At 38.7% G+C, this 11,729-nt stretch overlaps 1 protein-coding gene across 2 annotated transcripts in view; it reads left to right on the top strand.

Annotated features, from left to right (window-relative positions):
* Positions 1–294: 294 nt before the first annotated feature.
* LOC127455868 (neuroserpin-like) overlaps positions 295–11,729 on the top strand; it is a 42,273-nt gene continuing 30,838 nt past the window's right edge. The window contains exon 1 of one of the 2 annotated variants that reach the window (XM_051724006.1): positions 295–358. The gene's annotated coding sequence lies outside the window, so the exon portion shown is untranslated. The remainder of the gene's footprint in view (positions 359–11,729) is intronic. The other variant, XM_051724007.1, reaches the window with a different exon arrangement.

Below are 11,729 nucleotides of genomic sequence, written 5' to 3'. Positions count from 1 at the left end.
CCCTTAACATCCATTGCGAAACATAGGAAACGCAGTCGAAAGATTGGAGTACGTTTCGTCCATCCGCAGTTTTCATAGAACGATTCGCGTATTTTTATTTATTTATTAAACTATTTATTTATTTATTAAATTTTTTATTTCACATGTAATGCAATAAAAGTGATTTAGGATAAAATTATAAGAAGTAAAAGAAAGAAAAACAAGATAAATAAGGGCGATTTAAAGCGAGTTTTAAATCTGACCAATCACAAGAGAGGAGGGGCGGGACCACCTTTCATAATAAAGGTGTGAGTGCGCGAAGGAAAGCAGAATTCAACATCAGCATCAGAGAGTATTACCATCTCTCTGACATCTCACGGTAAGACATTTCCACGCATCTTCTTCTCAGGTTATCCGAATTTCACCTTTCCAAATGAACAAAAATAATGTATTCTGCAAATTGTATAATTCATTATCATTATGCTATTTCCGATGTTGGTTTAATTTTTTTTTTACACGAATGGGTCTGCAGATGTGTTGTCCTTAAAAAACAACTGGCTGGTTGTTCGCATCCATATTCCAAACATATTCCATTTCATTTTCCGTCCATGTGTTATATTTTTTTTTTTTTTTTTTTTTTTGTCTAATTTTTTAAAATGTTCTTAAACCTATGAATTTTACTTGTGAAATGATATGCCCATTTGCAGGTGTGCATGCATTAATACATTTTGCATTCTGCTGAAACCGGGCGGGGGGGTATAGGAGGGAGACCCCCCCCCCCCCCCCAAATAATTAAAACAAGCAAGTACAACTCCCACCCCTATTTTCCCTGTTTTTTATGATCATATCACCATTAATTCTTACCCCATTCTCAATAAAAATAACCTTATTCTCTTGATATGCCCCTGCATTTGTTTTTTCAGTGATATTATTCTTATCTTTTTCTTCATTTTCTAGTTTTAAACAATGCTTTTGGTTAAGATTCAGTTATTATTATTATTTTCAATCCGATAAGGGCAGCAGAGAATATGTGGATACCGCAGGCAGCATTGCATCCTCTCACATCTGGGCGTGGGGGGAGCGTGTCTGGGGATGTGTAATTCTTCTCCTGCAAAAAAAAAAAAAATCCTATTTCATGTTTCTGTAAATGAGACATTTGGGGAGAGGGAGAACGCTCCTCCCTTCCAAACACCCCCCCCCCAGTTGAGCAGGTGTAAAATAGCTGGTTTGTTCTGGATAATGCTGGTGGGACACTTTCACGTGGAGATTAGGTGTGCTGGGCAGAGCATGTGTAATGTAGAATACATCCACTAAAGGAGAAGGAAGGTAAATTAGGTGTGCAGTCGGTACAAGAAGGAAGGCAATGAAAGAGACAGATCGATAGCAGAGGGATGAGGGAAGAGAGAAGAATGGAACGGAATGGATAACAAGCTGTATGAAGGTGCAAAGGAGTTGTAATAGAATTGCAGCATTTTATTCCAAGACCTCTTCTGTGGTTCCAAGGGCTGCCAATCACAAACACATTATATACTCATGTATATGTGGGCTCCTTGGTGGTCACCTCCAATCAGTGACATTGATTCCTCGATTGATTGCTGTTTTGCATGCGTGGATATGCTTCTAATTTGAAAGCATAAATAAGTGTGGCTGCTGATGTGCTTTTTCAAATGTATTGACACAATCAACACATATGTCATTTACAAATAAGGTTGTCGGAGGTGATACAAATGTGAAATCTTTTAAAAACCTAGTTTAAAACACCTGTAAAGTTCATAGACATTTAAATCTTCATGTCCATGTTGGTTTCACACATTTAAAAAAATATATATTTATAGCATTTTCTACAAAAAAGATTGATTTAATGACTTAAAATGTCAAGAGGTGTAACCATCAAGTAAAAGGTATAAAAATACGTTCCTCGCATCTTGAATACATGTGAGTGCACTCAACTTCATCATTAATTTCAAAAATGTTCTCAAACATATTTTAAGGTAAACAAACATCATGATTTGAGTCATCAAGACGTTTTCTTAGGGTTACTCCATTTGACCTGAACAAAACGTGCCTTTTCATAAAAAATATCAAATATAAAAAAAAAAAAAATAAATTAAAATTAATTCACACACAGTCATGAGGGTCTAAAGGGATCCTCTATGATTTTTTTGCCATATGACAACAAAAAGGCTGGCTTTTCAGAACTACTTATGTCAACATTTCTTTTTTTTTTTTCTTTTTCTTTTTTTTTTTTTTAAGAATTTCAGCTTTTAATGAGAGTTTGATTTATTTTATTTCTTTATTTTTTGAAGGGGTTACACCACTCTGACATTTTTTACTTTCAGCTCCAGAAAAAAATTCTAAATGACTTTGAACTCAGAAATCGAATGTTCATCATATTATCACAGTCTGGGATATGTCAATGATTAGCAACAACATTGATTTTGATTATTATTTTTTGTGCAGTGTCAGATTAAAAAAAAGAAAACACACACTGAGGACCTTAGAGGACAAAAATGGCTGCGTCAAAAAAACTGCCATAAAAATATTATATATTAATATTATTTCCTACTTTCACTGACTTTTTAACCAACATCAGTCCTGATCATAACTACCAAATATTCATTTATTTTCAGGATTTTAATCCTTTAAATTCTAGTTTGTTTACATAATGCCACTGTTGTTTTTTTACACACACACACACACACACACACACACAAATGTTGGTGCAGCTATCATTATGAGGACTCTCCATAGACATAATGATTTTTATACTGTCAAACTATAGATTCTATCCCCTAACCCTAACCCTACACCTAAACCTAACCCTCACAATAAGCTGTCTGCCTTTTTACATTTTCAATAAAATATTGTTTCGTATTTTTTTTAAGTGATTTGAATTATGGGGACACTAGAAATGTCCTCATAAACCACATTTATAGCATAATACCCTTGTAATTACCAGTTTGTAACCTAAAAAAAAGTCCTTGTAAACCACTTAAACCTGCCCACACACACAAACACACACAAATTTCTCAATACACACATACAAAACACACTCTGACATCCATACCAACACATCCACACAATTTTAGCTGCATCATATATTCAGTTGGCCTGCAGTGCTCTATAATACAGCAAACAGAAAATAGGAAAAAAGCATGTATTTGCTCCATAGGCTAAATTAAAATGTAAATATAAAAAATTAAAATTTTGAAGCCAGGGCTCTGGAATGAAAGCATACTATCATAGAATTCATGATTTTATGCTTTAATGGCACTGGGATCAAATATGGCAATTTTAATGGGTTTCAATGGGGACATTTTTGTCCTGAAGGTCCTGAGTGTAACTATTTTGTGTTCACAGTGTATTATAGATGTATTATAGGAACTGAGGTTTAAATATTGAAATTCCCCCAAAAATACAAACCTTTGGCAAAATGTATGCTGTTGGCATTAACACAGCCAAAATGATCGAAAAAACTAAAATGAAAAAGACAAAAATGTCCCGAAGGTCGCACAAGGGTTAAATACATAAACACATGGTAGTACAAACGAGACAGAAACAGTGGTAGTACTTAACATTTTAAAACAACATATACTAAATCGTATACTGTACGCCACACTGGCTGATGAATGACCAAAATCACCAGCAGTATTAGGCGAGAACAAACAAAATAAGGTGTTTATTGGACAAGAAGGATAACAAAGAGGTAAATAAATATACATTTAAAAACATGATGTTTGTGAACATTATATTGCACTTTATGTTGAACATATTCAGACAGTACATACAACAACATATGCTTCACTTACATTTTAGTGTCTGAATATAATAAATAACTTATACTGAAATGTCATCATGGCACAAATACGCAGATCGTTCGGGTAGGCGGGGTGTAGGCCCCTGAATGTGATGAACTCTGGGATACGCTTAGCCTGAAAGACCGCTCCAAAGCGGGCCAGTGCGGATTTAGTGTGGGTCAAGTGCACTGAGCTTTGGCATGTTTCAGACATGGGTCAGTCTTGAACACTTACTTGGTTCAGCGTGCATGTGCAGTTAAGTATCAAGACCGCAAGTCTGGGTATTGGGACAGGGCCCAGTGTTTCCATCTGTTTCAGAGTGGTTCAGAATCACTTAATTAGTTACTGCTTATTTTTGTTTTATGACAATGTTTATTTTACAGCATGTATAAGTAATAAGTTGTAGATGATTGTAAGAGTGCATATTTTATTTCCCTTATCTGTTTGTGTGAGCAACTGGGAGTACAGACATTTCAAAATAAGAGTCCCCAGTGTATTTTCGGCTTGTTTATAGATATAAGTCCTGCATTATGCACCAAATTTTCATTTTTTTTCTGGTTATTATTGGAAATTCGGTTTCTTGTTTCCTCTGTGTCTGTGCCCATCACAGTAAAACGATTCTAAGAATATGTTTAACACATTCAATGTATCAATTTTAAAAACTATCAGACGATTTATCAGTTATCGCCTTTCTTCCAACACTTTATTGTATCAGCATAATCCAATATTGGTTGACCTCTAATTCGTATGTGTTGATATATTGGTACACACATTTTTTTTATATGATCTGGTATGGACATACCGTACTAATTTTATTTAAGTCTTAAAAAAGGTCTTACATTTTAAAATCTGTGCAGCATCCATGAGGAAGTTTCCTGGTGAAATTAACACTAGAGGCGCTACAAAAACAATGACTTTTATTCCCTTTCACATAAATTATGAGTAACCTTACAAAAATCGAGAGTTCTGGCAAACTTGCTGCAAACTTGCCGCAGATTCGCCACTCAGTATTTGAACATGCAAATGAGCATTTTTGCGGCAAACCTTTGACGACAATGAAGTGTTTACCACAGATTTCATTTGAAAACAATGAGTGGGGCATTTGCAGCAAGTTTGCACTAACTATGCGGCAAATTTGTCAGAACTCTAGATTTTTTGTAAGGGTAAAACGGCACATTATCAGTTCATAAACACTTACTTTGGCCCTGTTCCGCACACAATGCTATCTTATGACATCTAAACGCTTTCACTATAGCGCGTGACTTGTCAGGTAATGCATTTTAATGTTTGCATTACTTAAACAATTACATTTAGAAGCTTGTTTGTATGTGATCAAATCGCGAAGTAGCTCAACTTAGTGTTAACTTACAATGCAAAGGACCGGGGTACGAGTCCTGAAGAGCACATGAGTCGACACATGAGCCCAAAAGTGTAATAGAAACACCACAAAATGACGTGGTTGCTTCAGCAATTGTGTTTTTCATCTCACAATTGCTTTTTATGACACTATCAGTTAGGTTTAGGTTTAAGGTTTAGAGGGAGGTCGTATAAGTTGATTTAAAATTCAACAGAGCATTAACCTTAAAAACCTCATCTGTTTCGGAGAACATTTGACTCGCTTTTATTGCCACTCAATGGACATTTCACCTCGGAACTGACGCTAGATGTGTAATGAACCATGTAATATCATTTTGCAAAAATGTGGTCACAGTCATGTAATCGGGCTGATTTATTTGCTGTGTAATTTCACAGTTTTACAATATACCCTTTGCTTTTTGTGCACAAAACCCACATATCTGCTTGCTTGTTTCAGTTTATAGAGGAAAACCTTCAATGTTCCATTAAATGAGATGCTTACAGAATCAGTCACATCCATGTAACATCAGATTTTGAGCCATGGCTAGAAAAAATGTTTTTAGATGATGGCATATCTGTTTTTTGGCAGCTGTGCCAGTACTGTCACTCATTGCTTGCCGTTAGGAAAGTGCAGATGGCTGGAAAAGTATCCAGACAACATCTGTGCTATCTCAAGGGCAATGTCACTAAGTGGGCATTATATATTGAACTTCACTGTTGCCCTTTAAATAAACATTCCTTGGGCCTTGTGATGGTCCTTCTAAACATATGCAAAGCTGCTTGTTATTGATTGCTTTGCAATTATGTCACATCTATGGACTGCATCTTTATGCAATACACAGTGCTGTTCAATGTGCCCTTGACTGTCCAGCACAATTATTTATCTGCTTCTGAGACGTTATGAACATTCTGGACAACACAGAGGAGTTGCAGTAAGGTTTTTTTCTTTTTTCTACTGGTTACTGACAGATTCTTATTCTTCTGATTTGCTCTACTGGAAAGCAAGTGCAAGTTAATTTAGTTACTGTATTTTTAATTTTTCTTGTGCTCTGCATTGAGTACTTTCTGTGCGGGTCTTCTCTCTGATGGGTTTGTGTGATCCAATTCTATCAGTAAAAATCATTACTTTTGAGCATTAAGGAGGAGATTCACAGCTAGATGGTGAAGCTTGATCACAGCGGAAGATAATGTTCTGTGTGGATGAATTGTAGCTGAGAAACTCACACATACTCGATCATAAGTAATGTGTATAAATGGACATTAAAAGAATGTTTAATTTTCAATACAAGTTCTGCATACTGTCAATTACCAAAGAAAATAATTTGTCCCCCATTAAAAAAACAAACAAACAAAAAACAAACAATAAAAATCAAAAATCATGTTAACAGTAATGTAATTACAATGGAAGTTCATTTTTTGTTTTAAATAAGTTATAAGCTCTATGGACAGTCTCTGTGCATGTTGTTTATTACCACAGCAAATAAATTTGACTTTTCCCTCAGTTTGTTAAAACAAACAAAAATCGTGTTTACACAATGCAATAACAATGGAAGTCTATGGGGCAAGGCAATGCACAGGGATAAATGTAAATGTTCCACGTTTAAAACAAGTTATAAGCTCTATGGATAACATCTGTGCATGCTGTCGATAACCACAGACAATATATCCAATATGTCCCAATATGTGACGAGGAGGAGGGCGTGGCACACAGCCGGCGCTGAATAGGCTGATCAGTGGGAGAGCGAGATAAAGGGGAGCCAGAGGCGCCAGTTCGAGAGAGTGAGAGAGAGAGACGCACGCAGCCGCGCAGCATGTGTGTCCTTATGTTTTTGGTTTTTTTAAGTTTGAATTTTGACATTAAACTTACGTTGACTGTTCCCGCCTCCTCCTTGCCCATCCTTATAATGTTACAGTGGTGCCGAAACCCGTGAGGGAGGAGGAATGCGCTGTCGCGGAGTCCTCGCCACTGCCATCTGTCAGGGGAGCAGCTGTGGCCGTCTGCCTGGGGACAGAGGGGTCAATGCCATCCACTGGGGGAGGAGCGAGCTGGTGTCCGCCAGAGAGCGGAGGAGTGGTTGAGGACAGGATGGCAGCATGTCCGGTAGCCGGCAAACAAGTTCTTCTCTCTCTCTCCTCTCTTTCTCTGTGTGTCTCCGCTCGCCCTTTCCCTCTCCCCACGCCTCCCCTCGTCTCTCCCCCAGGTTCACAGGAGGTGGGGTGGTCCACCTGCTGACAGAATGATCTAAAGGGCAGCGTCTCCCCTCCAGAGACTGGGGGGAGTTAGTGAGACCGGTGGCACCCCGGCATGAATTGGGCGAGGGAGGAGTGTGACGAGGAGGAGGGTGTGGTGGGCTGTGATGGTGCACGGCCGGTGCTGAATCAGCTGATCAGCGTGAGAGCGAGATAAAGGGAAGCCGGAGGCGCCAGTTCGAGAGCGAGAGACACACGTGGCCGCGCTGCATGTGTGTCCTTAAGTTTTATGTTGTTTTAAGTTTGAGTTTTGACATTAAACTTACGTTGACTGTTCAGCCAGTTTCCTTGCCCCTCCTTATAATGTTACAATCATGTTTACAGTAATGCACTTACAATAGAAGTCTATGGAGCAAGTGTACCGGAGGGGTTAAAAGCAGAAATGTGCAATTCGTATTTTTGTTGATTCATGGGGCCTGGGTAGCTCAGTGGTAAAATACACTGGCTACCACCCCTGGAGTTCGCTAGTTCACTAGTTCGAATCCCAGGGTGTGCTGAGTGACTCCAGCCAGGTCCGTGGATGAAGTTCTGTTAATGTGTCACATATGTCATTCCTGTGAGTAGATGTTTCTCTATGTAAACAGTCATTTTCTGGTATCCTTGCCAGTTTTTATTGGTTTTAAATGGACATGACAAGAAAAATTGGGTATACCTTTGCGCAGACAGCGTTAGTAATTGATTTCATCACATTAGTTAATGCATATAATCTTTAAGTATTGTAGCAATACCTTCGAAATAGTGTACATTTTAAAGTTTATCCTGGTGCAGTGTCTTACCCCATAGACGTCCATTGTAAGCGCATTACTGTCAACACTATTCATGCTTGATTTTATAAACTGAGGGGCAAAATAATTTTCTGTAGTATTCAACAGCACGCTACATACACTAGCAGTAGAACTTAACTAAACCCAGAACATCCCTTAAGTGGTGAATTCTGAGCTTTATAAGCACTCAAAGTTCAAGCATTCAGAATTTATTGACCAATTACAGATAATTTTCATTAGTCAAAATAGAAACATTGTTGACTTTGTATTGCAGATACTTTCTCTGCCTTTCATAAACCTAGCTAGAATCGCTGAATTGACGTGTTGTAGCTAGGATGGGTGAATAAATCAGGTCATTTGAAGTGCGTGAGCATTGGCAGCCCATGAGCGACTGGGCTCAACATTCTCTCGCCCTCTTGAAGGGGGGGGGGGGGTGTTTTTGAAGGATGCCTGCAATCCTGAGTCACGTCTACTCTCATCAACACAGGCAGGTAGGAGGGGCCTTTGAACTTGGTAAGGATAAATGCACCTATAAGAAGATTTTCAGCTTCACCACCATGGCATGCTGGGAGAGAGAGGCAAACTTGGTGATTGTCTGTGTTAAGGCGACCGAAGGAAAAGAACGAGGAAGGTTGGATAGAACTGGTAGAGGACAGATGGAAAGAAAGATTTGTCCCATGGTACAATTTATAATATAGCGACATGCATTAGCCTGGTGGTCTCTATGATGACAGCGATTTATGGCCCTGTTTTGTGTTTATTTTCCATCGGCGGAAAATGCTGTTGGACAGCTGTGCCAGTGCAGACGAGAGAGATAATATCACATACACACACAAACACATACACACACAAACACACACACGCACATACACACACAAACACACACACGCACACACACACACACACACACACACACACACACACACACACACACACACTGTAGTTAAAACCTCTTTACTCTGAAGCACCTTGTTTTCCTCTTACCTCCGTATACAGCCACCGAAGGCAGCATTTTCCAGTTTTCAGACACAGCCTCTGTCTAACATCTCCTTTGTGTTTCACAGAGGAAAGAAAGTCATACAGGTTTGGAACAACATAAGGGTGGGTAAATGTGAAGAGCAAATTTTCATTTTTGGGTAAACTATCCCTTTATTGTAAAGTTCCGGTTTCAAGTTAAGCTTAATTGACAGCATTTGTAGCATAATGTTGATTCCCACAAAAAATAATTTTGACTCGACCTCGTTTTTACTTTAACCTTCTGAGACCCTAGCGTGACTGCTTTGTGGATTTACCATTTCCCTTTTTGATTTGTAACTAGTAGCCCCTAAGAAATATGCAAAGAAAAAAATTCTAGAGCAAATAGTTTTTCTAAAGATTGATGGCAACGTATGTGGATGGTGGGACTAAGTTGTGAAATTTTAAATAATACCAAGCTATAGAAAGTCAGATTTTTTAAATCAGATTGTTTATTATGTTTCCAGGAGTGTTGGTTATTCATGTTTTTGAGATGTTAAAGACATTACATCAGAAATTAGCATAATTAATTCTGATTCAAAGTAATGTCCAGCATCATCCAATCACTTGCCAATCATGTTAAAATAAACTGATACATTATAAATCCTGAATCTATGTACTGATTATTGTCCCATGTCTACCAAACATGTTGAGTGGTCCAGATATCATCTGCAGCCTGAAACTGAACGTTTAACCGGATGTTAGGAGTGAATGCACTTGGCAGCATAGAGAGCTAGGATGCTCCCTTGCTCCCTATTTAGTGAATGACTTAACCTCCAGAGAGCTATCTGTCTGCACTGGTCTCAGAGCAGTTTGAAATGCACCTTATTTTCAGCCAAACTCCATATAAAGCCTCTGAAAGCAACATTATTCATGTGATAATGCACAGTGAATATAGGATTTCTAAGGAAAAATGTGCTAAAGTACACATTAGTGTACATTGTGTATATCAGCGTGGCGTTTCGCAATAAATATTAAATTTTAAAATTTTAAAAACTTAATTAGGTTGGGGCCTGGATAGCTCAGCAAGTATTGATGCTGACTATCACCCCTGGAGTCGCGAGTTTGAATCCAGGGCGTGCTGAGTGACTCCAGCCAGGTCTGCTAAGCAACCAAATTGGCCCGGTTGCTAGGGAGGGTAGAGTCACATGGGGTAACCTCCTCGTGGTCGCGATTAGTGGTTCTCACTCTCAATGGGGTGCGTGGTAAATTGTGTGTGGATCGCGGAGAGTAGCATGAGCCTCCACATGCGGAGTCTCCGCGGTGTCATGCACGACGAGCCACGTGATAAGATGCGTGGATTGACAGTCTCAGAAGCAGAGGCAATTAAGACTTGTCGCCATCCGAATTGGGAGAAGGGATAAAATTTGTTTTGTTTTTTTAAACTTAGGTTTCTTACCAGATGTAGTTTTGTTGGCATTTCTCCCAAAGACAAACTCCGCTGTGATCGGCACCATGTTGTTTGGTCACATGACTCAAGTGCTTCGAAAGTGACAGCACAAAGTCTCCTGAACTGAGATTCTAAATTAATACTTGAACTAAATTAATTTTAAATTATCCGTTGCATATAGCGAAGCCAAAATACAAAGTTTCGCTATGTGTATGTGGGGTCGCACGAGGTTAAAGCTAGCTTGTGATGTTTCTGATCTGTGGTCTAATAATTTAAATCTTCTTTTGTTTCTAACCACACGTAAATGCAATTTTAGCAACAATAACATAATAATAATAATAATAATAATAATAATAATATAATAAGTAAATGTATATACTAGTGGATTTCTGTTGAAATAAAGTATGATACAGGTTTTTAACCCTTTTAACCGTTAAGTCTATTCAAGCTCACAACTGATTGATCCTTGTTAAATGCACATCATTTAGAAAGTTCACTTCAGTGCTTCCAGTGTAGACAACCTCAAGCTGCTGTGGCCAAAGCACTGCAATGCATCCAGTATAGACAGGGTGTGAGAGCGCCACTCCTGCACGATCCAACAATCAAAGACATCCTTCTAGATCATGTTTACATAGGAAAAACAATCAAAGAACAGTGCAGACGGACGCAAAAACATTTACGATGTGAACCGTAAGACTACAAAACCTTTGTATTCTGTCCTCATGCATCTGCTTAGCTCGGTTATCCATGTTCTCATTCTCTGATCTAAACATAAAGTTTAAAGTGATAGCAGTGGACAGGATGGTCCTATACAGCAGTGATGTGCTGGTTCCTACAGGCGGCGGGCTCTTTATTAGAGTATAATTACAGCTGACCCTGGTGTAGTTAACTTACAACTGCACTGTCATTGCACGCTTCTTTAACTCCTCAACTAGCCTTCTAGAGTGTTCTACCTCTGAATATTTTACCTCATTCTGATTCCTCAACTCGCTTGACATTTCTCCTGCTGTCAAAACTAGCTCCTGTTCAACATGTCCTCCTCCGGGTACCTTCTTGACAGCACTACACCACTGGGTCTGTCCTCTGGAGACTTCTAGAGGCAAAAGGATGGCAGCATACCCAATATGCCCTGCTTTATCTAGGCCATCCTGTCAGGAAAATGGGGGCTGATGAATGTGG

Source organism: Myxocyprinus asiaticus, chromosome 18, assembly GCF_019703515.2.
Source record: "Myxocyprinus asiaticus isolate MX2 ecotype Aquarium Trade chromosome 18, UBuf_Myxa_2, whole genome shotgun sequence".
Taxonomy (NCBI): domain Eukaryota; kingdom Metazoa; phylum Chordata; class Actinopteri; order Cypriniformes; family Catostomidae; genus Myxocyprinus; species Myxocyprinus asiaticus.
Note: the sequence above shows the minus strand (reverse complement) of the source record. Positions and strands in the feature narration are given on the sequence as shown.